This window comes from Struthio camelus, chromosome 6, assembly GCF_040807025.1.
Source record: "Struthio camelus isolate bStrCam1 chromosome 6, bStrCam1.hap1, whole genome shotgun sequence".
Classification (NCBI taxonomy): Eukaryota; Metazoa; Chordata; class Aves; order Struthioniformes; family Struthionidae; genus Struthio; species Struthio camelus.
This window is the reverse complement of record NC_090947.1, coordinates 11,292,702-11,316,900: the sequence shown is the minus strand read 5'-3', so window position 1 is coordinate 11,316,900 and position 24,199 is coordinate 11,292,702. Positions and strand designations below refer to the sequence as shown.

The 24,199-nt window shown below is 44.7% G+C and overlaps 1 long non-coding RNA gene across 15 annotated transcripts in view; it reads right to left on the bottom strand.

The window, feature by feature from the left end:
• LOC104148264 (uncharacterized) overlaps window positions 1–24,199 on the bottom strand; it is a 175,544-nt gene that overhangs the window by 86,982 nt on the left and 64,363 nt on the right. For 13 of the 15 annotated variants that reach the window (XR_011141827.1, XR_011141840.1, XR_011141842.1 and 10 more), the window contains exons 1-2: window positions 10,846–11,191; window positions 9,587–9,705 (exon numbers count right to left, since the gene is read on the bottom strand). The exons of the other annotated variants lie outside the window; for them this stretch is intronic. This is a non-coding gene — a long non-coding RNA (uncharacterized lncRNA). Of the gene's footprint in view, window positions 1–9,586; window positions 9,706–10,845; window positions 11,192–24,199 lie in introns of those variants that run through there. 15 annotated transcript variants of the gene reach the window in all.

Genomic DNA, 24,199 nt, shown 5'->3' with positions numbered 1-24,199 from the left:
CCCCCACCTCATGTCCACGCTGCTGGCGCTTCTGGGGAGCTGAGCTCAGTCTGGCCTGCGTGCCCTGCCGGCTCCTTGGCTGCCAGTGAAGTCCGAGCACCGTCACCCCTGTGCATCATTACCGCTTTACTGCTGCTTCCCTTAGACAATTTGGAGCACATGCTACAGTAAGTCTTCCAGCAATTTGAAGAAAATTTGGGAGCGCAGAGGGAGTAAGAAGAAAGATACGAACAATAATAGTGTAACTAAAATCAAGGTGTTTCAAGAGTGGACAAGTGCAGCCCTAGTAGCTGCCTTAGTAACCCACTGTTGATGGAGCGTGCCTGGCAGAGTGAGCCGAGATTAAGGAACAACAGCCCATTGCAGGCAGAAAACGGTGGCCAAAGCAGAAGCGAAGCTTATCGGAGCTCACCAATCTTCCTCTGCATTCACACAGTTTTCAAAAGGACAGCAAGTCAGAAAGACTGGTTTCCATGTTCATGAAAAACAGCATGAAAAGCAAATGCCTCTGGAGGTTTGCACTGCTAACAAGGACTGGTTTCCTCAGCGCAAACAATAACGGGCTGATGAGTGAGGAGTTGAATTCCCCTGAGACCTTTGCATCTAAACAAATAACAGATGGAAAAATATGACTGGTATTAAGGTAAAAAGAGAACATAACTTTATGGGAGGACAATCATAACTGCTACCCAGAGTTAGGGGAAGCAGGGAGACCATTAGGATCTCCTTTTCCAGTCCTGCTGGCCCCAGAAGCAAAAAGTCTCACACTCCCACCATGCTGGGGAGAAAGTAGCTTTTCTGGCCAAGGTTACCTTAGCTTATTGGAGATAACATCAATCATATTATCTCCAGTTTGGCCAAGGAGGATACCATGGAGGGACCACAGGCCTATGGAGATATACAGCCTTAGTTTTCTCCTTCAGTCTGGCTTCGAAAATGACCTGCCAGGCAGGACCCACGGCGGCTGGCACAGAGGCCAGAGCTGTGTGGCAGCTCTTTTTGGTTGCTTAGCCTCTTGGCCACCTGGGGCCAAAATTGGGTTGGAAAGACAACCCGTTGGGGTGACTCCAACTGTGCGGGTGACTCTCACTTTGAGACGTCCCCCTCGGCTTGGTAGAGGGTGCTGAATGCTCTCTGGGTGTTCTGGGCAAGCTTCGCTCTCCCAGGTACTACATGCTTTTAAGAGATACGACGGTCCCTCAGCTTCCTGTGTTGCAAGGGAGTTCCTGGAGGCACTCAGCACCCCAAAGGAATGCTTGGTTCTTTGCTGAATCAAGCCCTATTAACATATTTCTAGGCATTTACAGATGCCATATTTTCTACATTAATATTTAACCCACCAAGTCTTTCAAAGCCCATCTTTCCAAACCTCAAGTTCCCAGATGCTTTTTAATGCCCTTCTCAATTGTGCAATAAAAGTCTGATATTTTATTACTCCCATGAATTATTATCCTAATTTGTAATTTGCCAGACTTTTTCAAACTTCAAAATCTGTACTGTATTTTCCCACACACACAAAAAAAATTTTGGGCACGACACATTTTTCACTAACAAGCTGAAGCCTAATATTTAAATAGACACAATGATTTTTCTGAAAGGGCGCACTATCTTTGTCACACTGTCAGTGAGGTTGTTTTATGTCACCCCAAATCATGTTTAAAGGTTTTCCTAAAATAGGATAACCTAGAACTGCGCATGAAACACTTGAAGCAGAATGAAACGGTTATGCATTCTTCTGAAGTTTGATGTAATGTAAACTTCCAGGAGGGTTTATAGGCACTTTTTTTTTTTTTAAAAAGAAGTAAGCATCTTGGTTATCTGGAATGCAGATGCTAGGCAAATTCAGAAGCTCTGGAATGCCTGCAAGCTGTGCTCTCTGTGCAGTAGACGCCGAAGATAATGGAGCGTAAGACACTCAAGATCTGATCCAGCACCTACTGAAACCAGCAAGGGCCTTTCTATCGACTGCACTGAGCTTTGGATGAAGGCTCCAAAGAGCACCTTCCCATCAATGCACCAGAGACCTGACCAGATCCAGGACAACAATAATGAGGCAGGTCAAATCAGTCAAAGGCAGCAGAGACACTGAAAGAGGATCCTTGGGGTCAAGCTTAGCACACTCAGCATGTGTAAGCAGAGCAAGACTTGCTTTCTTCCTCTTGTAGTCCTATTAAAAATGAAGGCAGAAAACTTCCACAAAGCCTTCTGTAATGCCTCAGAGTTTGCCACAGGTTTGTGCAGACTCCTATGTTCGCAACTTGACTGGCAAAAGGCCAAATGCTTTTATTTTTCTAGGTAGAAACATGGGACTATACTTCTCAAAGGTACAGGCCATGTCATCTTGAAATGAGCGGCTTGATTACTCACAGAGAACTTTCAATCTTTCAGATTATCTAAATCCTTAAAATACTCAAATCCTAGAGCATTTAAACTCTGCTAGAGTTGGACAGACCTGTGCTAGAGATGCGAGAGAGATGTGACTGGCAGAATCTGGCCTGGAGACTGAATGAACAAGTCCAATAATTTCAGCATTGGTTTCAAAGTTTCATTTTCCTTTTCCACCATGGGAAAGATCCAACTAGCAGTGGACCTTTTGATGTCCACTTTCAGATGGGCAAGAACTGTGGATATAAAACTTCTGCCAGGTAGCGATGGAAATGGGCTTCCACAGAGTGTCTGTGCAAGTGGGATGAGAGGGTTCTTCATAGCGACAGATGCCCCACTAATCCTTCTTGCTCTGCCTTTGGCCCCTTCAGCTGCTCCCTATGCAAGGCTCCTTAAAATTTGCATTGGGGTTGAGCTCCATGTAATGCAGGCTCTCTTGTCCATACTTACCTCCTGTTTTCTCATCCCCTTGAGAAAACATCCTTCCACTGCCAAGTGGGCTTTTCAACTGTTGTTGTGGATCTGCTTGCACAGTGATTTCTTTAGGACGCTTGAGAACAGAACTAGAAGCAGGGTCACAGAATCGCCAAGTAGCTGGGGTTGGAAAAGACGTCTGGAGGTCATCTGGTCTAACCTCCCTGCTCAAGCAGGGTCAGCAAGAACAGGTTGCCCAGGACTGTGTCCCGTCAGATTTTGAGTATCACCATGGAGACTCCACAACTTCTCTGGGCAACCTGTTCCAGTGTTCAGCCACCTTTACAGTAAAAAAAGTGTTTTCTTATTTTGAGATAGAATATCCCATATTTGGATTTGCGCCCATTGCATCTTGTCCTGTCACTAGGCACCACGGAGAAGAGTTTAGCTCCATCTTCTCCCCCCACCCCCATTTATACACATTGATAAGATCCTCCTGAGATTTCTCTTCTCCAGGCTGAACAGTCCCTGTTCTCTCAGCCTCTCCTCATATGAGGGATGCCTAGCTCCTTAATCATCTTTGTGGCCATTTGCTGGACTCACTCGAGCAGGTTCATGTCTTTCATGCATCAGGGAGCGCAGATTTGGACCACCAGAGTTAACAGCAGGGAACAGCTTCTTCCTAGGAACACTCTGTGGAGTTCAAACCTCCTCTGTGAAGAACGTGTGATTTCTGCAGTTTTCTGATCAGCCTCGTATTCCACTTAGGACCAGTACTGGAATTTAGCCTTAAGAAGCAGGTAACTTGATCCCAGGAGAGGGAAGCGGGCAGGGCTTCTCTTTGAACTGCCTGGGATTAGTTCTGGCACAAGTTCAAGCCTGGGAGCCAATGCCAGCTCATTGGAATTACTTAGCCCCATTAAAGTCAGGATTTGCTTCAGGTGTGACACTGAGTAACAAACTACTAATAAAATACACTGCATGCACATATAGCTATTATGTTTTCTACAGAAATGCTATAGGCAATGGAATTCTTTTTCTGAGGTACAATTTCATTTCTGTTCTTTTTCTTTTTTCTCTTAAACATATTTTCTCCAAGGAGATGTTCAAGACAACTCTCTATTTTGCTGAATCTGCACTTCCTAGTTTTGATTCTAACTGTGTTGACAGCTGACAAAGTACACATTTCTTTTGCATCTCACCCAGCCAAGTGACAGCCACTGATCTGGGAAAAGAGAACTCAAGCCCTCCTTTGCATCACTCTGAACAGAGAGTTTTGGAGAGGTCCACTTCAAACCCAAGATTTTCTCCTGAGGCCAAGGGACCTGAGAAGTGCAAATGCCCTTTGACATTCAGGGACCCACAATCAAGTTGTTAGAACACTACAGGACAGGCACACAGCTACACTACTGGCGGAAATACAAACATGCACAGGGACAGTAAGTACTGCCTCGAACTATCAAGTATTTCAAAAAGCCTTCTGAAGGTGGTAAGGTAAAATTGTGAAAGCCTAGGAGAAAAGTCCTAAATTCTTCTAAAGGCCACTGAGAAGGAATTCCATGACTGGCTCAGGTGTTTTCCAGTGCAGAGGATTGTAGGATTTACCCCAGAAGTCCTACCATCAGAAAAGTCCTACTGGGACCCAGTCAGCTCTGTTGTTATTTTTTCCCTTTGCTCACTTTCCATCACCTCCCCTGGCTAATTTAAAGGCAGAAGCCCAAGTTTATCTGCAGCGCAGGCAAAGCCTTAATGAACAAGCAGAGGGAAAATATGCAAGAATCCAACTTAACATCCAATAGCATATATATGTGATTGATGGCTCCTATGTGGCACTTACCCTCTGCTTATTTCTCAGGGCTGCAACTTATTAACAATATTAACTTTTCTGATGAAATATCATCATCATGTGTATACATCCCTGACAGGCATTAATTGCAGACAATGCCTTTAATCAGCAATTGAACATTAATAAACATAGACCTTGAGAATTAACATAATGAGACACTTGTACTTAATCACTAAAGAGTACTTCTCATAAAGAAAAACCTTTCCTTTTGTTCCTAAAAAGGTCAAAGTCTTCTTTTCTTTTCTATTTGACGAGGAGAAAAAACGCACATAGTGGAGCATATCTAAGCTGCTTTATGTGGCTTAAATTATTTCCATCCATGCGTAAAAAACATTCCTTTTCAGAGATGTTCACCAAGTTTTTGTATGTGATCTATAGCTCCCAGAGCCTCTGTTCCTTAAATTATTAGGTTAGTTGCTGAAAGCGGCAATCAAGTTTTACTGTTAATCTTAAATGCTAATCCTTTTTATTGACTTCCTAGTCAATAAACTCATAGCCCTAAAACTACTTTCAGGTTTACTTGCGTAACAAGACAGTTTGTGTGTACCTGTGTGTGTGTTTGAAGCTGCTAATTTCCTTGCTGAAGTAAGTTGCACTTGCAGGTTAAAACTATAAAGCAATTTGCTTTATCTCCTTCCACAGGGTCCTGCTTCCACTGAAATCAGAACAAGGCTTGAGCTGAAAGGACTCAGGGAGTAAGGTCAGGACCCTCATCTGGTCACAGCCTACGGAGGGCTGTTACAGGGAGTAAACCTTGCTGATGAACAGGCAGGATAAGGAGAGAGATTTCTGCTTTTTAGAAACCAGCGGATACAGTCCTGCCCCTACTTTTGAATTAAAATCTAACCCAGAGAACTAAAGAATAGCTAAGCATCCCAAACATTTATCATTCCTCAGCTCTAGCCAAAGAAAAGGGAATGGAGGACATGCAAGATGCCTCAGACTACTTTTAGCTGCTGTGCATCAGTCTGGCTGAATTCAGTAGCGTGCAAGCCTTGCTCTCAAGTCTCTTCTTACTCATGCCAGTATCTAGCAGCGTGGGACTCCCCAGGAGCCCCCAGCGCTACCTCAACACAAAGAGGGCACAGTATGGGAGAAGGAAAGCAGGCCTGCTCTCAGCTTATGTGCTGTGTCAAACTCTAAAATATAAATAGTTCTGAGCAGCAGGGGGAACGTGAAGGCTTCCTTGGGCTTGTAAGCTGTGGTGGGATTTTCTTGTGCCGAGGCGTATGCAGGCTCTGACTGAAGCTCTTCCCACTGGCGGGGGGCGTGCAGGCGGGTTCCCGGAGAGAAGCCTTCCCTCCGCAGCAGCGTTACTGCTGCTTCTCTTTGCCCATCAACAATTTCATGAACTCTGCCAGAATTAAAATCTTTGCTATTCACAGCCTCTGCTCAAGCTTAGCGGAGACCAGCCCGTCGGTTCAAAAGTCATTAGGAGGAAAATTTTCCCCTCCCTCCCTAAGCATAAGCATTTTTCCTCTGACTAGCCCTCTTTTCCGAGAGCCTCAGGCCGGCGAGCCGAGGGAGCTGCTCTCCAAGCCCCGCTTGTGTCAGGCGGCTATAAACATCCGAGCACTTCTCACAGCTCTCAGGTAGTAGAGGGCAGTGTTCCCCGCACGCACAAGCCAGGACGCGTTACAACTCACAGCCTCACACTTGTGATCAGGTTTCAGGTGGGCCCGTTCCCCGCCTGCTCTTTACATGTACAGGCAGTTTCATGCTCTTAACATTTCCCAGAAATTCAAAGTGACAGAACCGGAGGTATTGCAATCTGGAACTCTTAACTTTAGTAAACTGGTGAGAATACTGGAATGTGCATGTTCCTTATTTAACTACTCCACTAGCTTTTCTTATATACTGCTCGGCACAGCCGTTCAGGATACATATTAGACAACTAACATCTGGACTGAATATCTATTAGGACCATATGCTCTACTCAGCTACAGCATCATGTTGGAGATTGGGGAAATCCAAACCAAATGGAGATATCAGAAACTTTCAAGGGTCAAAAATAAAGTCATTTTGGTTTTCCCAGCCCTGATGGATATGGTATACTGGCCTGTGCTCTGTGCCTCATGCGAACGTCTCCTTGCAGAAATAACCTGACTTTAAAAATGAGAAACAACTTGAGTATTGTGGTTGAAAACAGATAGATCTCAATGATTTTTCCCCCAGTAAAGTTTCGAGTGAGACAGTGCTGAACGTCTCTGTCTTCTAAACGAGATTGAACAGTAAGAGACCCAACCTTTGCTTTCCTGCAGAGGCGTTATGATGCTGTTTTCGGTGTGGGTGTGATGGTCTCCAGTTTCACCCCAACAGCTTCTCTTGGTTTACAGCTGAAAAGGCTACCTGTGCCCTAACCGGCCATGCATGGGAATGCACCGCTTACCTAAACAAAAGCAAGCATTTAAACGCCATAAAAGCCCCTCCTGGTCCCTGATGGAGCACAGCCTGCCTCCCTCGCTGCTGAATGAGGAACTGAGAGCGCCGAGCAGCAAAAATAATTTTGTACACGAAAAGAGGAAGGTAGAAAGAGTCCCTTTAACCAGCTTTGAAACCTGATCAGGAAGAAATAGATTCCCACAGTCTCACAAATATCTCGTATAGGGAGAGACATCTCAATGTGTTTACAGCGTTACAGGTAAAGACCTTCATCACCAGAGGCCAGCAATCGCCTTTAGATAAGCGCATTATTTGTACCTACCCTAATTTCCTGTGACCAAGTCAGGGGAAACAATGATTTGCTTGAGGCAAGGAGCAAAGTGGAATTCAGGCAGAACTTAATTCTTTGGCTTCTTCGTGCTATTACCATTTCAAATGAATGTATTTTTGAGCAATGCACTTGTCAAAGGTGTCTCAGGCCCCAGATAAAGGGGAATTCCCCTGGCTTAGCTGGGGCACAAAGAGAACCATTGCCTGCTGTAAATCCTAACTATCCCCCTAGTTCAAAACGGCAACCCTCCCCAAAACCACAAAATAACAAACCCAAAACAATTTTGCAGGAGAAAACAGTTCCACTTTCCACTATCATTTTTTGCGACAAAATGAATTAAGTAAGAGTTAAAAAAATCCTATTTTAAGAAAAACATGAGATAAAATCCTGAACATTCCTCTTTAAGAAGCCCTCTTATTTTCTTAATGTTTTAGACATGGATCAACACAACAAGGGTAGAAGAAAAGGAGCATACATAGAGTGGGTGCCTCTGGTCAGGAGGAGGTGAACCGGATGAGCAGACAGCAAGGATATGGATGGCTGGAGTGGTAGAAATGGGCTGGAATTGAACAGGACAATGTGCCAGATCTTACGTTTCCAGGACTTACTTATCTTATGTTTCCAGTGCTTCTGCTACGCCCTGGGAACCAGCTAACTGAGAATGACAGTGAACAAGAAAGGCCTGGAGGTATTAGTTGATCACAAGACGAGCCTGAGTCACCAGCATGATGTGGCCTTGGGAAAGGAAGAAGTCCAATTACGGATCAAGTCAGGTAATTCCACCAGGCGCAAGGCAGTAGTAACAGCCTTGTTCAAGGCCAGGAGACCTCACCAGGAGCTCAGCAAACTCTCCTCACCACCCACACTGAGCAAAGACAAAACAGACAGAGAGAGAGGCTACTAGGGTGATCAGGGAAATGCAGATCCTGAGGATCTTGGCTGGTTTAGTCAACAAAATGAAGGCAGAGGGGGAACATCATTGTGTTTGTCAATTCATGGGAAAGTAAAAGGAAACGGCAAAACAAGCATCATGGAGGGAAATTCTTTTAACTGTCATGTCAAAAGATATATAACAGCAAGTGCTTAACTAGCCAAAAAGAAACATTAATTGTTCCTTTAGGGTGCTAAACTGAACTATGGTCTTTCAGCCAGAGAAAAAAATATAAGGCTTGATAATCCTCACAAAGCATTAACATCCCAATGAAGTCAACAACAAGTAATTGAACTCCTGCCCTCCGTCCCTGTGACTGGCTGCCTGCGGATTCAAGCAGATGTTTCTGGATTCCTTGTATTTAATTCCTTTTGGAAGCTTTTTTTTTTTTTTTAAACTGCAAGGTCTAGAGACTTCTTTTTCTTCAGATGAAAGATTAGATTCTGACAGTTCTGAGTACATATGTGGGCTGATCTGGCCTATGGGCCGTATGTTTGACACCTCTAGGATACTGTGTTATTGTACCCGGGGGAGGTGACGGGGACTTATTTATAGAGACAGTGTCTGTCAGGGGAAGTTATAAGTGTGATTTGTGTGGGTTAAAATAGGAAGAGAATGTACTCTCTTAAGTGGACACTCCCTTGATTTTAGGCACCGTCTGGGTGAGCACTCTTAAGGAATCTGAACCATTTTCAATTTATTATTTTTTTGTGGGAACAAGTGATATTTTTAGATTCTTCAACTATATTTTTAAATTTAGAGAAATGATAAGTCCAGAGACTTCTGGGACACTTGAATCTAACCTGTCATCTGTGCCTTGCACAGCTGCAGACACTACTGCAGAGTTAGTGCAAAACACTAGCTCCTTGCGGGGCAGTGCTCAGCACCCGCTTGGCACAAGGGCAACTCGGAATCAGGGCTACTGAGTTGTCAGTCTTCCTAACCCACCAAAGCACAACAAGCCAGACCCTCTCTTGCCTGTTAGGTGCTCTCCCTTCCTGCCACAGAGATATTAAAATATACTCAAGGCCCTGCACAAGTCTGATGCGATAACATTAGCCTCAATACCCTTTCATTTCTTTTTCTCACATCGTCTTTTAAACCATGTAAGCTCCTAAAGCAGGGATGTCACCCACATCAGTGGCTAGGTTCCCCATCATTAATGAGCAGCGTGGCACTGATGCAAGAACCGGCATAGGAAGTCCTTAAACCGCTACCGTCATGCATGGTTCGTAGTCTTTCTGTAAGCAACCACCCACTCAGCAGGGTCTGAGACAAGGCGCAGGGCTAGACAGACCTTCAGTCTGACCTCCTGAGGCGCTTCTTCTGGACTGATGCTCACCTTCTTCTGGACTGATGCTCAGCCCCAATAATCCTGCCCACCACTGAGCCAAACGACTTCTTCTTCCAGGATGCCTTGATATGAAACAAAAAAACCACACTGGATTAAAGAGAAGGAAAACACCTCTTGTTGACTTCATGACAGGGGCATGGGGTTTCACAGTCTCACTGAATCTGTTCCTTCTCTATTGTAAATTATTTGAGAAAGAAAGTTTCTTGATATTAGCATCTCACATATCACCAAGCAGCTTACTGGTGCTTGAGAAATAGCAAAAAAAAAACAAAAAAAACCCCACCAACCTTTCTTGCAGGGTATAAGTACATAAGATTTAAAGTAGCCAATGAAGTTTCCAGACTTCTAACACTTCAAACAGAAGAGCTCCAACAGTAAGCACACAGCTTAAAAAACTTTAATCAAATGCACTAGTTCACAGCAAGAGCAAGTAGATAAAACAGATGCAAGATTTCCAGACCAAGTCATTTTCACATATGGTAACACCATCCTCTCTTGGGGGAAACCAGCGATAGTGAACAATGAAAACACCCTTATTTTAAAAAATTCCTTAGTATGTCCAAAATGCCATCTCTGTTTAATCTCAAACTTGCAAAAAACAATCCTCTTGGTTAGGAGTCTAGTAAAAAAACCCACCCCAACATCCCCACCCCCCGCAACCTACTAGCGTTGCTGTTAACATAAGCGAGGGCAAGTGAAATTGTTGGAGAAGCCTGCGTCAGAGTCCGATGTCTAACAGAGGAGAGTGGAAGAGCATCCTTAAATGTGGAGTCCAGGCTGCATTACTGCAACGCCGCAGTTCCCTAATGCTCCACCAGGAAGTGGCAATAGAGCCGGGACCTCCTGCAACCTCTGGAGGTTGCATTTATAAAATCGAATTTCAGTTGTTACTGGCTATTCATATTCTCTCTCTCATGCGTACACATCCACATCAGCAGTAATGTTCATTTAAAGCTAGCACTGTCCGGATCCCCTTCCTCACAGCCAGCTGATTAAGTACTGTTTTCAGTGAAACAGACAGTGTTTAGTGCAAAATCAGAAAAATAATGGATTGGTTTCTCAGGTACTCAAAGCAGCACAGCAGCACGGGGTTGGGTGAGATTTTTGTTTCACATCTGCTGAAAATCTGATTCTTAGGCTGCTTTGGCCTGCAGAGTTTAAAACAGAGGGGACACAACTTCTCACGTACTACAGCAAGTCACCTGATGGTGGTGAAGTCAGGAAAAGTCCAGTCCCTGGGGCACTTTGGCTGTCTTACACCCCACATTTTGACCACCCAGTCGGAAACAACACTGGTGATTTCTTGGCTTAAATGGCTGGTGCAGTTTGCAGGCAAGATCATACCCTCAGCCGGCGTAACCTGGTGTAGCCATGTCGGCTCCGGGGAGAGGTGGTTCAGGACACCGAGGTGAGAATCTGGCCCCGGAGGCGGTGGCTACAGGGCAGCAGGAGCACCGCGAGCCAGCGAATACAAACTCCTCGCACAATGCATCATCGGGACCATCACGCAGCTCTCCAGGCTGCCGATCAGTAACAACTAAATCCAGAGCTCCTGAAACTGAAACAATATCAGCCTTGAGCAAACAGTTGTCCAAAATGAAAATTCATCCCATGCTAAATTTAACCAGGTTGCATGACAGCACATATGTGTTGATTTCAGTGAGGTTTCTGAGGCATGAGGGAGATCATAAATAGGCCCTAACATCTGAGAAAACGAGACAGAAAGCATAGTTTTGCTTTCCGTTACACTTTTGTTTAGAATTCAGCTTGGTATCTTCTCTTCCTTAAACGTTTTGGCATGCAGTTTAATTATTAGCACAGTTTCTCCTTCAAAGGCAATAAAAAGCAGAAACAGTCATTTTTCTTTCAGTATCATTCACAAATTAATTGAACAAAAAATTATTTGCAAGTTTTTAACTTTTGCAAACTTTGGGAGCCTGGCTGCCGACATCCTGAGCATCACAAGCTCCCTGCGTGCTTGTTCTGCCTGATGTCAGACAGCCACCACTCAAACAATTGCCCAGACAACGCAGACGTTGAAGGGCACAAAGCCCAAGCCTACAGGCTTCCTGTGACCAGGGGATCTGAACTTAGGCGAGACCAAGACTGCTGGGCTGTGGCTGGACAATAGCGCGCAGCTAAGCATGCACATCCACGCAGAGCAGCAAAAACGGGCTGATGGACAGCAGGTGCTACAATGGCACTTTAAATACATTTAATGTATACCATTACTAGAAAATAGGATCCATGCCAGGACTCCACATTCCCATCTTGACCAGCGTGTGTCTGTGCATGCACGTGCATTTTTGTTCACTTACAGATAATAGAAAAAATAATTTTCATTATGTTTATAGCAAGACTGGATTTAAGCCAAAAGTGAATTAGGTCTTGATCTCAGTCAAAGGAGACATGCTAGCAAGTCTGGCAGTCACAGGAAAGGGAGAATACTCAAGTACTGGTGAAATGACATACAGTTAATTTTAAGCTATACTCTGCTGTTCTGCATTATGCTAGTGGATATATGGCGTGTCTCAGTAGTCTCAGTGGCTGATTTCATCTTGTTATTTGCAAAAAACATCGACTAAGTTCAATTTTGCAAGTACTTCATCTACCACACACGAACACGATAGCAGTTTTGCAAACTCACACGTGTGCTGAGCATTGGGTACACAGCACATAAATATTTTCAGAATCTCAGCCCTGGGTGGGTGAGCAGCCGCGGCTGTGACCCTGCTGCTCCCACCCGGGCCACGGGCGCAGGGGCTGCGGGTAAAAGATTGAGCCTGATTCTCCACTGCTCTGTAATGCCGTGCCGCTCTGAGGCACAGCAGAGTGAGGCTTATCGATTCCCTGCAGGTGCATGTGGGTGTCCTCGGCCCACCTCCGGCCCCGCTAACGGGGGAGTGAACGCGGAGCAGCGGAGCAGCGGCCGCGTGCGCTGCGGCAGCCTGCAGCAGATGCTGCTCTCCGTGACGTCCCCGCACCAACCGGCAGCAGCCGCTTCCCCCAACGAGCACGGGGGGATTTCACCCGCATCCTCACCACCGTCTTGGGCAGCAAACGTCCCAGCTAGGACTGATCCCAGCTTCCAGGTAGAGGGAAAGCTCTCTTTTTTTTTTTTTTTAAAGTCATTTATCTGACTTCATTTCTGAAACTGACTGAGTAGAAGAGGAAGAGAAAAAGAGCAATTTTGAGGGCAATTGCAGCACACTGTTTTATCGCTGCGATTTCCCCCAAACCTACTGAATTGTTTGAAAATAGGAAGCACTGTGAAGTCTTTGCCATCTACAAGTTTGCTTTTCCTCAAGCCTAGAAGAAGCAAAATCTGTAAAAAACTAAAAAAGTAAAAAAGTACTCCTAATAAATGACTAATTATCATGAAAATGTGCATCTGATTCATTCCCCTCAAGAATCATTCCCCTGATTCTTCTCTTGTTTCGTTAGAAAGCAATGACAAATGGGAAATGCTGCAATATGTTTTCTCTCCTATTGTACAGCAGTTCTGGAGGAGCCGTGAACTAGGTGACTAATGCAAAGTCAGTTCCTCTCAGGAGTGATGGAGCGATGGGGTAGTACATAAATATTGGCAAACCACTTCCTCTTTTCCCCTTTGTCTCACTTAACATTTACCTATTGTTGGCAGGTACTTAATATTTTTCCACTACCCACTAAACACAGAGCAAGCACTAATCAAGTATTAAGTAAATGTTAATGTAAAATAACAGCATTGACCTTGTCACTCCGTAAATCTTTCCACTCAGAACTGAACTGCATTTAACTTAGGGTTACCAAACATTATTTGTAACGAATAAAACAGCCTCTCATCCACTCGGGAAGAACATAACAAGGCTTATAAAGCTCTCTCGTGGTCGGTGTGAAGAAGAGAGGGGCTGTAACTTTGCCACCAGGCTAGACCACAGGGCTTCATTTGAATTTCTTTTTTCTAAGACTCTAAGATCCTAAGCCTTTATCTTCAATAGAGCAGTAGATTTGTTTGCAAATCATGAATAAAATAGGCAGAAGAGTTTTACAATTTTTCCTTAAGATTTTGGGCAGTTTGAATTTTTTTTGCAGCTTAGTTGCAAATAACCTGTGTTTCTGCTTTCCCCAGAATCTGGCAACTTTTCAGGCTGAGGTCCTCATCAGAGGTGCTTTCGGGCTCCAGAACGCCACATGTTGTGCTCAGCTGAACCCGCTGGGTGCTCAGCACAAGAGATTTTCAATATTGTGAGAGCATCATTTGGAAAATTTTTACTTTACATGAAAAATATTACAAATCTGGAGGGGATCAGGCTGAATACGACCGTTTTCTCCTGGGCAATCTGCTGCCTTTGTTCGGCCCCGTTCACAGGGTCCCTGGAAGAAGGTGCACGTCGTCCAGGTGCTGGAGACCATGATCGAACCCTGAGATGCACGGGGCATTTGGGGAGGCCAGAGAGGGCAGCACGATGAAGAGTGGAGGTTTGGAAAGATTGTGGGGCAAGAAGCTGGTGACCTGGGAAAGGAGCTCAGAGAACAGAGGGGACATGGAGGGGTGGAGGTATAAGAAGGGCAACCAGGAAGCAGTAGGAGCTCCACAAGGAATCAGCTCACGCCGGCGTAAACATCCTGTGTACCCCGCACCCGGGCTTCCCCGGGGCTTGGCAAAGCAACATGATGATTATGTTGGCGGGCTAATCTAACTGTGCATAAAGACATTTCTTTTACATGCAATGCTAAAACTGAAATTTCTGGACTTTAATATAGGAATTTTTGGCTGGGTTTCCTGGGGATGCGGTTGGGGAGGAGTGTTATTTTTTCTTTATATACAGAAATCTCACAAAGCTTTTATCTGTGTGTACAAACTACTAATTTTTTTCTTTTGTTCCCTCATCGGCTCAAAGTTAAAGAAAGCTTTGTCTGCAGTAGGGGCAGAAGTACTCATAGCTGTCATAATGCACAGAAAATGTCGTAGAAGGTACATCTTGGAGGATGCAGACAGACTAATGACCTAAGTCCACGCAAAGACCTAAGTCCACGCAGGAGTAAGACTGTGGCTATGCGCAAATGCAGCATAAAGTCAAACTGAGCTAGAATGAAAACCTCGCTATTTGGGAATACGAAATCTCCCTATCTGTTTCCATCAGAAATAGCTGAATGAATCCGCCAAGGGAAGTTTCTGTAGGGGGACAATGTTTTCTACTGAAAGCTTCGAACAGTCAGATATTTAAATTTAATTCAATTTCATTTTTTAAGGAAAAGTCCAAGCTACACAAGGACATACCAAAAAGAGTGGAAACAGTTTTGATGGAAAGGGAAAAGAAGTAGGAATCCCACAGACAAATCAGATTGCACAGGGATCCTGCTGCCTCTTGCTTCCAGACCTTCCTAGCAACATGCAGCTGCTAAGGAGAAGATCTGGCCAGCTTCTTCTATGATACTCAGGGTTCAAACACTCTGATAATGAAGAAAGGATATTTACTCAATGCACTTCATCCCCTAAACCAAGCGAATGTTCTTGGCAAAGAAACATGTCCAAGTGTAAAGGGAGTGCTCTCCAGCTCCTCAGGCTTCTTCTACATGAAGGAAGGAAAAAAGAATGTGAATTTACTCTTCCCCTGGCTCAAAGTCTCAGTTTACCCCAAGAAAACATATTTGCCTTCCATGTAAGGTAATTACAAGTCAGCTGAGAAACTTGGAATGAAGGAAAACAGATCCATACATTGGCAAAGCCATATAGTCCCTCAGCTTTGAGTGATGCCAACATATCCATTACTGCAAATGTATTTTGCACTGGGAGAATCCCACTTCAGGATTTACAGGCTTAATATAGGAAACTTAGACTGAAAGAAAAAAAAATTCCCCTCCCATTCCCTATTTCAAATGGAAAAGGATTTTTCCCAAGTGAAAAGTAAATTGCTGAGAACATGCAACTGAAATGATTAAAACTGCTGAAGGTTTTCCCTTTAATTTTTTCCTGTCCTTCCCCCCCTCCAAAAAATTCCCACGATAGTCAATGTCAGATTTCACTTGCTCTTGAATTCCTTCTCCTGAAATCATAAATATTTATCACATGAATGGGGTCCTTGCAAGTCTCTCACATTTATGAAAGAAAGCAGTTTGCTGCAGGATTTGACCTTGAAAATCTTCCCTAGTCTCATTGACAGGAGCCAATGCTATTTTTCCTTTTTTAATAGCCTTGGCAACTTGTGCCAGACAGACAGAACAGCCAGACAGACCACACGCAGAATATTAAAAACAGATAAGGGTGTGTAATTTTAGTATAGGGACATAATGGCCACTACATTGTGGGCTCATGGGAGGTGGTAAGATGGGGGGGAGATGTTCATTAATTAATGTAAATAATGAAAGTACGTTGGAATATGGTTCATCCAACATAAAAAGCCAACTTCTTCAGCTAGAAAAATGGAACCAATTGCCAGAGGTAATGGAGGAATTAAAAACCACCAGCAGCATTTAAGTTTTGGATTCCTAAGCAGGTATTAGCCCTGGATGGCAGTAATAACATTAGAGTGCTACCTAAAGAGCAAGGGGCAGATTGTACAAACTATCACCATGTCGTTCACAAACCCCTGTCCTGAAAAAAGTCCCCTCAGCCCCCCAACACGCACCTCCAACGTAAATATACACTGTAAAACATGTACAGATAAATACTGTACTACCATCTATGCTAGACACTTTACTATCGAGGAAGCAACACAGTCCAAGGCAAGGGGTGACCAGGACCCAAGAGAGAGCTGCTTTGGCCAGCACTGCTGCGAGGAGGCATTTTGTTTCCCTGTGTCAGGGTTCTCCTCCTAGATATTTTCTGTTATATCTGCACGAGCGCCTGGTCACGGGGCTCGCAGTGAGACCTGACATGCGCCTAGGCCTCAGGACGGGCATGGAAGACGCAGAACTTCCATGCGCATCTTGGCTGAGCCCTGAGCACCCTCATCTCGCCCATTGAATTCGCAGAGCCGAGAGACAGAGGGAAAGTCAGCAAGGTCCGTTCTGCGGGACAGATGAGCTCCTGACCCCAGAGCCAGGGAAGCTGATCTGGTCAGGAAACCCACTGCCTGATCCCTCTTTCCTTGAGTCTCCTCCTGCCCCTTTATCTCCTGAAGGATGTTTTGATAAAATTTGGGAAACAAATGTTTTGTCAGAATTTTCCTTGGTTTCCCAAGGCGCTCTGGTGAAACATAAAGACGTTTTGGTCAGGTTTCCTCCTTCGGCACACAGTAGTCTCCCATTCTGCTGGCAGGAAGTGATACCTCATGGCATCCCTGGCAAAAGCACACTTCCATTGAAAAACAGCTTTTGGAAAACTCACTTTTTTTCCATTGGCCTTAAAAAGCCTATTGACTGAAAAGGCCCTTCCATTTTAAATCCTTGCTTAAGGTCAGGAGCCTTGTCTGAATTCAGCAGCATCTCAGCATCACTGAAGGAGGGGGCAGTTTCCAAAGGATTATTTCGACTCCTTATCACTTCTTCCTCTTGCTTCCCCCAGCTTACCACACAGTCTAAATCACATCCCAGCCAACTAACCTGAAAACAAGCTGCTAAATCACTTCAGCAGCTGCCTGTGCATGGAAGTCCCATCCTAGGGAAAAAAAATGGCCTTAAATATTCTTCAGGATGCAAAAATGGGCTTGTATCACAAAGCAAAAGAAATATTTTCCATCAGCATGATGAAATATTAATTAATAGAAGACACTAAATAATCCAGTACAGACTTGTTCACCAGAGTGCAGATTTTAGTGGGAGTCTCTGAGAACCAAAGCCCATTTAATTGTAATGAATAATAGCACAATTTCCTATATTTGGACTCATATTTTGCAAAAAGCGTTAGCAAGTAAACACAGATACTCCCCAACTGTGAATATTTAGTTAGGTTCTATTCTGATGTTTCTTGTTCTGAATATTACTCTATGAATAATTAAATTGCAACCAATTTTCATAAGGATGAATTTTTTTTGTTTGCAAGAAATGCTACTTTCTTCCACCTGAAGCTAAATCCACTACACGTGAAGACAACTAGAGGGAATAGCTCTTTGAAATGGAACATAACTTCTGAGCCAAAGTATATAGCGGATGAAAACTAGAGATGCTACTTTTGTTGGAGTGTCACCCACCATAATGGCTTCAGACAAACAAGAATTCTTAATAAATACTTATTAGCATGAGAAGAAATTGTTTTAGTTCGCCAGCTGCCAGTATCTTCACGTGTTATTTACACCTCATGACCAGGATTATGCAAAAAAGTCCTATGCCAAACACAGTGTGTAAGGGACAGGGAAGCTGGGCCTGGGGAGGAGGCACCAAGCGCTCTTCAGGACAGGTCACTGTCCTCGGAGCAGCCGCCCCATCCCCAGCCACTAAGATGAACCCCAGGCTCTGCAATAAAAGACCTTTGCCTTTCCCTCACCACGCTTAAAACTTCCCCATTCTTTTTTGCCTTTGAGGCTGGGCACTTCTGGGAGCTGTGACACCTTCCTATGGGTTTGTATGAGACCTAAGGAAATGGTGAAGGGCTCACAAGGACTGCGGTTGTGCTCTTCTGCTCTGCAAAGATCAAAGGTGCACATTTTGAAGCAGGCACTAAGCTAGCAAACTGAGACAATTAGATGGAGAATAGACCTCCTGCAGCTGACTTCTCTGGCAGGAAAGGAAGGGGTACATATAAATTTATATAGCAAAAGTATAATCTACAGTGAACACTAAATGCCGATCACAACCAATGCATAAGAAGTGCAGAGCAATAATTAACGCCAATACCATCTTACAGGGTGAGCATCGGCTGTGCACGTTCTTGCTCCTAGAACTATTCCTACAGTTGTCACTCAAGCATAATACAAATGTTGTTCACTCCTCTAGTAAGTGTATTTCTCTAACACTGAGCCTACACAGAGAAAGGAGAAAAAAAGAAACATACATATGCCTGTAGCTGCAATTTGCCCGTGCTACGCTGACTGCTCAGGCCTGCGCATACGTACTGATGCTGCTAAGTGGTCAAGTCTCCGCTGCTACTGCTTGCACAGCAATTTGCACAGCTCAGGTCATAGTATTTCCTGAATTTGTTTTTTCCAAAATGATACTCCTTGATCGTAACAAGCCTATTTAACCACACAAGCACTGAGCGGCTTGCTAGATGTGTTGGAAACCATGGCTTTTCCCAACAGGTTAGGCTTATAGGTACCTTACAATTGTCTGGGCTATTTTACCCTGCCATACACAAAGCTGCAAATCAGCCTGACAACCTGGAGAAGCCTCTGATTAGAGAGCAAACTTCACTTTCTGTCCTTAAATGTAACATTTTCATTCTCACACATGTGCATGCTCATTTGGGAAGCATCTGACTAGTTCTGGCACCAGATTTGGACACCTTAATATGTGTATCTTCCTCACAGCCTCATACCACTGAATAACATATGAATCTGCCATTTGCCTAGAGGTCTGCTCAGTTCAGCCTTGGATGGTGAAATAGCAGATCCTTATTTGCACGGCTGCCAATGTGGGGGCTGATCCCACTGGCAGGCTTGGGGCGCGCAGAGGCCCCAACCGTCCTGGCCACCTTAGCAAAGATTCCTGAAACGCTCCGGTGCTTTACTCATTCTGAGCGAGTTAGCATAATTTTGGAGACAAAAACAAGCAGTGTTTCCAAACCTGAGCATGTATTTACAGCTTCTGGGCATCTTGAGAGCGACACATTCATCAGACTAGCTGGCTCATAAAGAAGAGAGATGCTTTAGCGTTCTGCGTTAACATAGCATTAGGTCAAGAGGATAAAGCTCTTAAAAAATCCAGTACTGAGATAACACACTCTCTTTTCAGAATACACAAGAAACTTTAAAACTGTTCCATTAGCACTTAGACCAGTGAAATCAGCTGTCCACAGATCTGAGTTTCTGTTACACAAAATTCCCAAAGAAATACCTCTGTAGGGTGTCCTCATCTCCCCAGAGAGAGTTCGTACAGGCCTGGAGCCTCGTTGGAGGAGCAAGGGGCCAAAAGAGCTGAGGAGAAGCTTGAGGACATTTTCCAGAAGAAGCTCTCAGCAGAGCACAGAACACATCTGCAGGCACATAGCCCTAGGAGGAAGCAGCTGTCATAGCAGGAAGGGTCGTCTTCTGCTTACATAGATTGGCAGAGTAATTTTAGGAGCTCCTCCCGCTCGGGGCTAGGGATATGTCCAAGGCAAGCCGGCTTCTGATGAGCTGCTTCATCCTTCGTGAGCCAGTTAGGCCAGCAGGCACCAAGGAATCACTACACTGCATGTGGGACACGTCCTCCACTCACCTGGGCTGCCGCATGCTCACACGGGGGTTCGGGGCCCACCACGAAATCCAACAGACTTGTGACGCTGCAGAAGACACTAAGGATTATCTAGGGGCTACTTTACTTGGCGGGGGGGAACTCAGTAAACGATTCATAGCTTTGTTCATTTTAAAAAGAACTAGCAAGAATGTGAAGAGCTGCTAAAATCAACTATCGTGTTGTAAAGCGGTGGTAGGGCCAAGCACGAGCACGGACTGCTCTCAAGGCTCTGCACGATTATGGAAATCAGGACAGCCTGGGCAAGGGGCAATGGGTAACCTCAGGCTCAGCTGAATTTCAGCCCAGCTTTCTGGAAAGGTTTATACAGTAAGAGAAATGCTAGCCAAACTGGCTGAGTGCTCACTTCCCACATCTGCAATTTACAGGTTTTCATCATTAAAAAGAGAGAAATTTCTATTTCACTTGGCAAGTCAATCATTTTGGACCTTGGTTAAGTTTGAACTTCTATATATATAAAACAAGATTTAATTCATGTTATTTTACCATGTGGTTCTTCCAGATTACTGAAAAAAAATTGGGAATTGCTGTTTCTCAATACATTTCTAAATATTATTTTACTGCTGCTTTTGCTGAAACTTAACCAAGGTCCAAAACAAAATCATCAAAATGAATTTGTATCTCATCAAGAAGAATCAAGAAATTCCAACTATTTGTTTCAAAACTTTTTCACTGAAAATGATGTAAGTGTGCCATTTCCCACAGTCCATTTTGACTACAATGATATTGCATTTTCTAGTGGAAAAACTATCCTGTCATAGAAGGAAAATCAGACCTTTCCCCCAGCGGAAAACCATCCGTTAACGTTAGATAGCTCAGGGTCAGCAGGCCTGCAGAGCCGCCTTCTCCCTCATAGAGATGTGCTCTGCAAGAGGTACTGGGAGTAAAGTGCTAGCTAGATCATTCCTACAGCACAGAATAGATTTTGAATGGAAAATCCCATCATTTTCTTGTAAAAACAAGTCCAAAAATGCATTTATAGGATAGGTTTGGGTTTTTTTCAGCTTGCAGGAGAGTTTTAATTTTTTACCTCGCAACATGAACTGCCAACTAAACTGAGAAGCAGAAATCCTAAATAAAAGTTTGAAACCAACCACCAACTGCTTAGAAACCAAAAAAGTAACTCGACTGCAAAACCAGTCATTTTAAGACAGTGTTCCGGTAAGATGCCAGGGACAGGTCACTTCATCGTCTTATTGGACTAGCCACATTTTTAGGTTTTCAGAATAAAATATATGAGGTTGGGCAGTCAAGAGGGTTAGCACAGGGCTCAGATTTTAACACAAACAAAAGGTAATCTGGTCTGGCGCAGTCTGGTCATTGCAGCAGTGTATCTGAAGGTTAGGTTTTATGTTTATTAGCATCATCCAGATGGCGTTTTATGTCCTTAATAACTTTGTCCCTGACTAAGCCATGAACCTACTGTTTGACAAACACTGTAGGAAATATCCATCAGCAGAAAAGCCATTTTGTAATGAGGGGCAGAGCCAGCATGTTTAAGACGCCCACAATTTACTTCTGTGTACCTGTCACCCTTTGCTGTGTACACTTAACATTGTAAAGTACTTCAAGCAGTTGTCCTTAAGCCAAGGGGTCTGGACAAATTAGTACTATATGTTTGCTCTCTCCTGACAGCCCTGCAGCTCCTGGCGGGCTCCCGGCGCGGTCGGATGGGAACGCCGGCAGGACGGAGGGCTGGGGGGACGGCAGGCCGCAGGGCGGCGTGGCGTGGTGTGGCGTGGCGTGTCCGCGTGTCAGAGGGGTTCAAGTTTTGCACTTTCAATCTAAACTGGAAAACGTTGTGATTTCTCCCTAACTGCGAAACGCATGGTCAAGACCCTTCCCTGAAACGAGCACAAGTTGCTCTGTGCTTGCAGAAAGCCCAGAACGGGGGCGCTGGGGAGCCCGGCGTGGGAAGGGCCGTCCCCGGAGCGCAGCCCCTCCGGTGCGCCAGCGGTCGCCCACTCTTGGCACTTCCTTAAGTCACGCCAGCTCGTACCCAGCCACCCGGTGCATAAATATCGAGGTGACATTTATAACCTGAGTTGTGGCTACTTATGGTATGCTGATCAAATGCATGGGCTAAAAGCTAGCCAGTTTAAGCAATCCAGAAGACTCTACACGCTTGTTCCACTGGTTTACTGAACTAATTCAAGTTAAACTGGTTCAGCCTCATGATTCACACAAGACCAGAACGAATGTTAACAGCACTTTTGGTGTTTCATGACACAATGCACTCAGAATTAAAGCAACTGGAAGAAGCCTTGCGCTCAGGGAAGTACGTACGTATCGCTGCTGAAGCAGACACTGGCAGTAGTGACATCAGCATGTTTTTTTTTAAGCATACGTTCGCCTTTTGCAGGGATATTTTGAGACCCTAAAAATGTCACTACAAAACTGTCCCAGTTTTTGATTTTGAAAATGTCACCTGTGTCATCATTGGAACTGGGCTGTTATTTCCAGCACTAACCATTTGGGGAACGGTAGTACGCGAAGCTGAAACCTTAGCACCAGCTCTGCAGCGAAACCGAGAAGACAAAAGTGCTGGAGCTCTTACTGGCACCGGCGTCATCCAGGAATTGGCTGGCTTACCTCTGGCCAGCCTTTCACTTGCCAAAATTCAGGAATCCACATTTCTTCTCAAATTTGCTATTTTCTTTAGGCATTCACTTTGAACGTGACCAGCTGTTCTCAGAACAGAGATCTGGAGCCATATTCTATATTTTTAGAGCAGGCATCTTTCCTGTTAAACAGAAAGATGAAAAACTCCAAATTAGAATATGGTTAGGAGGAACAGGAGAAAAATCACAAGCGCAAAGCTGCTGCTGTTCATCCAAAAGGCTTGCAACAAAGACGCAGGGTGACTTTCCCGATAAATGCAATGGTTTACCTGAAACTTGAACAGAAAAGGAGCCAGGGAAACCATGCTACAACCAAATAGTTCACTGGAAACTCCCAGGTTTGGTTTTGTGATCAGCTGAAGATACCCAAAGGGACAGTCCCACCCCCAGCACAGGCTCCTGCCCATCCTTTAGGCCAGCGTCAGCACTGACATGACTGCGGCAAGCTTGACTTGATCAAACTAAAGACTAACCTGACCAAAAAATATTCTCTTTTGGACAGAGCAGGTCTCTCAGCTGCTCTGCAGCGTGCGCGGCGGTGATGCCGCGACGGCTGGGGTGGCAGCAGCCAAAGCAACGATGAACCTGCAGCTTGAGTAAAATTGCCACGTGTTTCTGACAGCCCTGGAAATAACACAGCCTGGGCTCGCAGGGCCCTGGGCTGTGGGCTGCTGGGCAAGTGCTCCCTACAGCTGGGTGCACACGACACAGCTCCCCAGGCACGCTCGGTCGCACGCATGTTCAGGTCACAGCCTATCCTTCAGTCAAAGCTTACAGAGCCTTCTCCTCTAATCAGCTACGTAGTCCCACAACTTGTAGGGACTTAACTACCCTGGAGGTATTTACCACTTAATTTGGTTGAGAACAGCCAACAGCTTCAGCTGCTTTTGAATGCAGTAAAAGTAGGTGAAACAGGGTTACCAACCAAATCAGCCAACAAAAGAATCAAAACACCACCACCACCACCAATCACCATGATTAAGGAAGGTGTATGCACAAGACCAGCCCTGGGGCACTCTCTCCATAACGCCCTTTGCCTGGAGCAGCCTTAGGGTCTCTCTTGTACAGTCATTTCCCTCGAGAGGCCCCAGCTCCTGTGGAGGTCAGTAATTTCATCGTGCTTGTTTCATCCACCCAGTTTGTTTTGTCACCCACTAGGTAGCGCCACTTCTTTTTGCTTTATTTTTATATTGTGCATCTTAAAATTTGTGGAAAAAAAACCACACCAAACCCCAAATACTCAAAGATTAGCTCATTCCTATAACCAAGACTCAACAGATCATCTCTACTTGTCCAAGTTGTTCCTAATTCTCACCGGGTTAACTGAAATTTCAAAATGTTGTGTTTTCATGAGGCCCTATGTTTATCAGGTGACTTGCACATGCATTTCCTCCCATTTTGCTATTCTTAAATACTTCTCTCTCTGTGGAAAGCTTTTTGTTTCATTCCACATGGCCACGTTTCTGAAATTAATGCTAAAAACTCACAGCAAAGTGATCGATGAGAAGTTTCACTCACCCACCCTGCGCTGTCAGGGTATGCAAATCCAAATTAAATGCTCCATGGGGGAGCGTGGAGGCAGGACCTTTCCCGGTTCTGCTCCAGAACGAACTGCACTTTG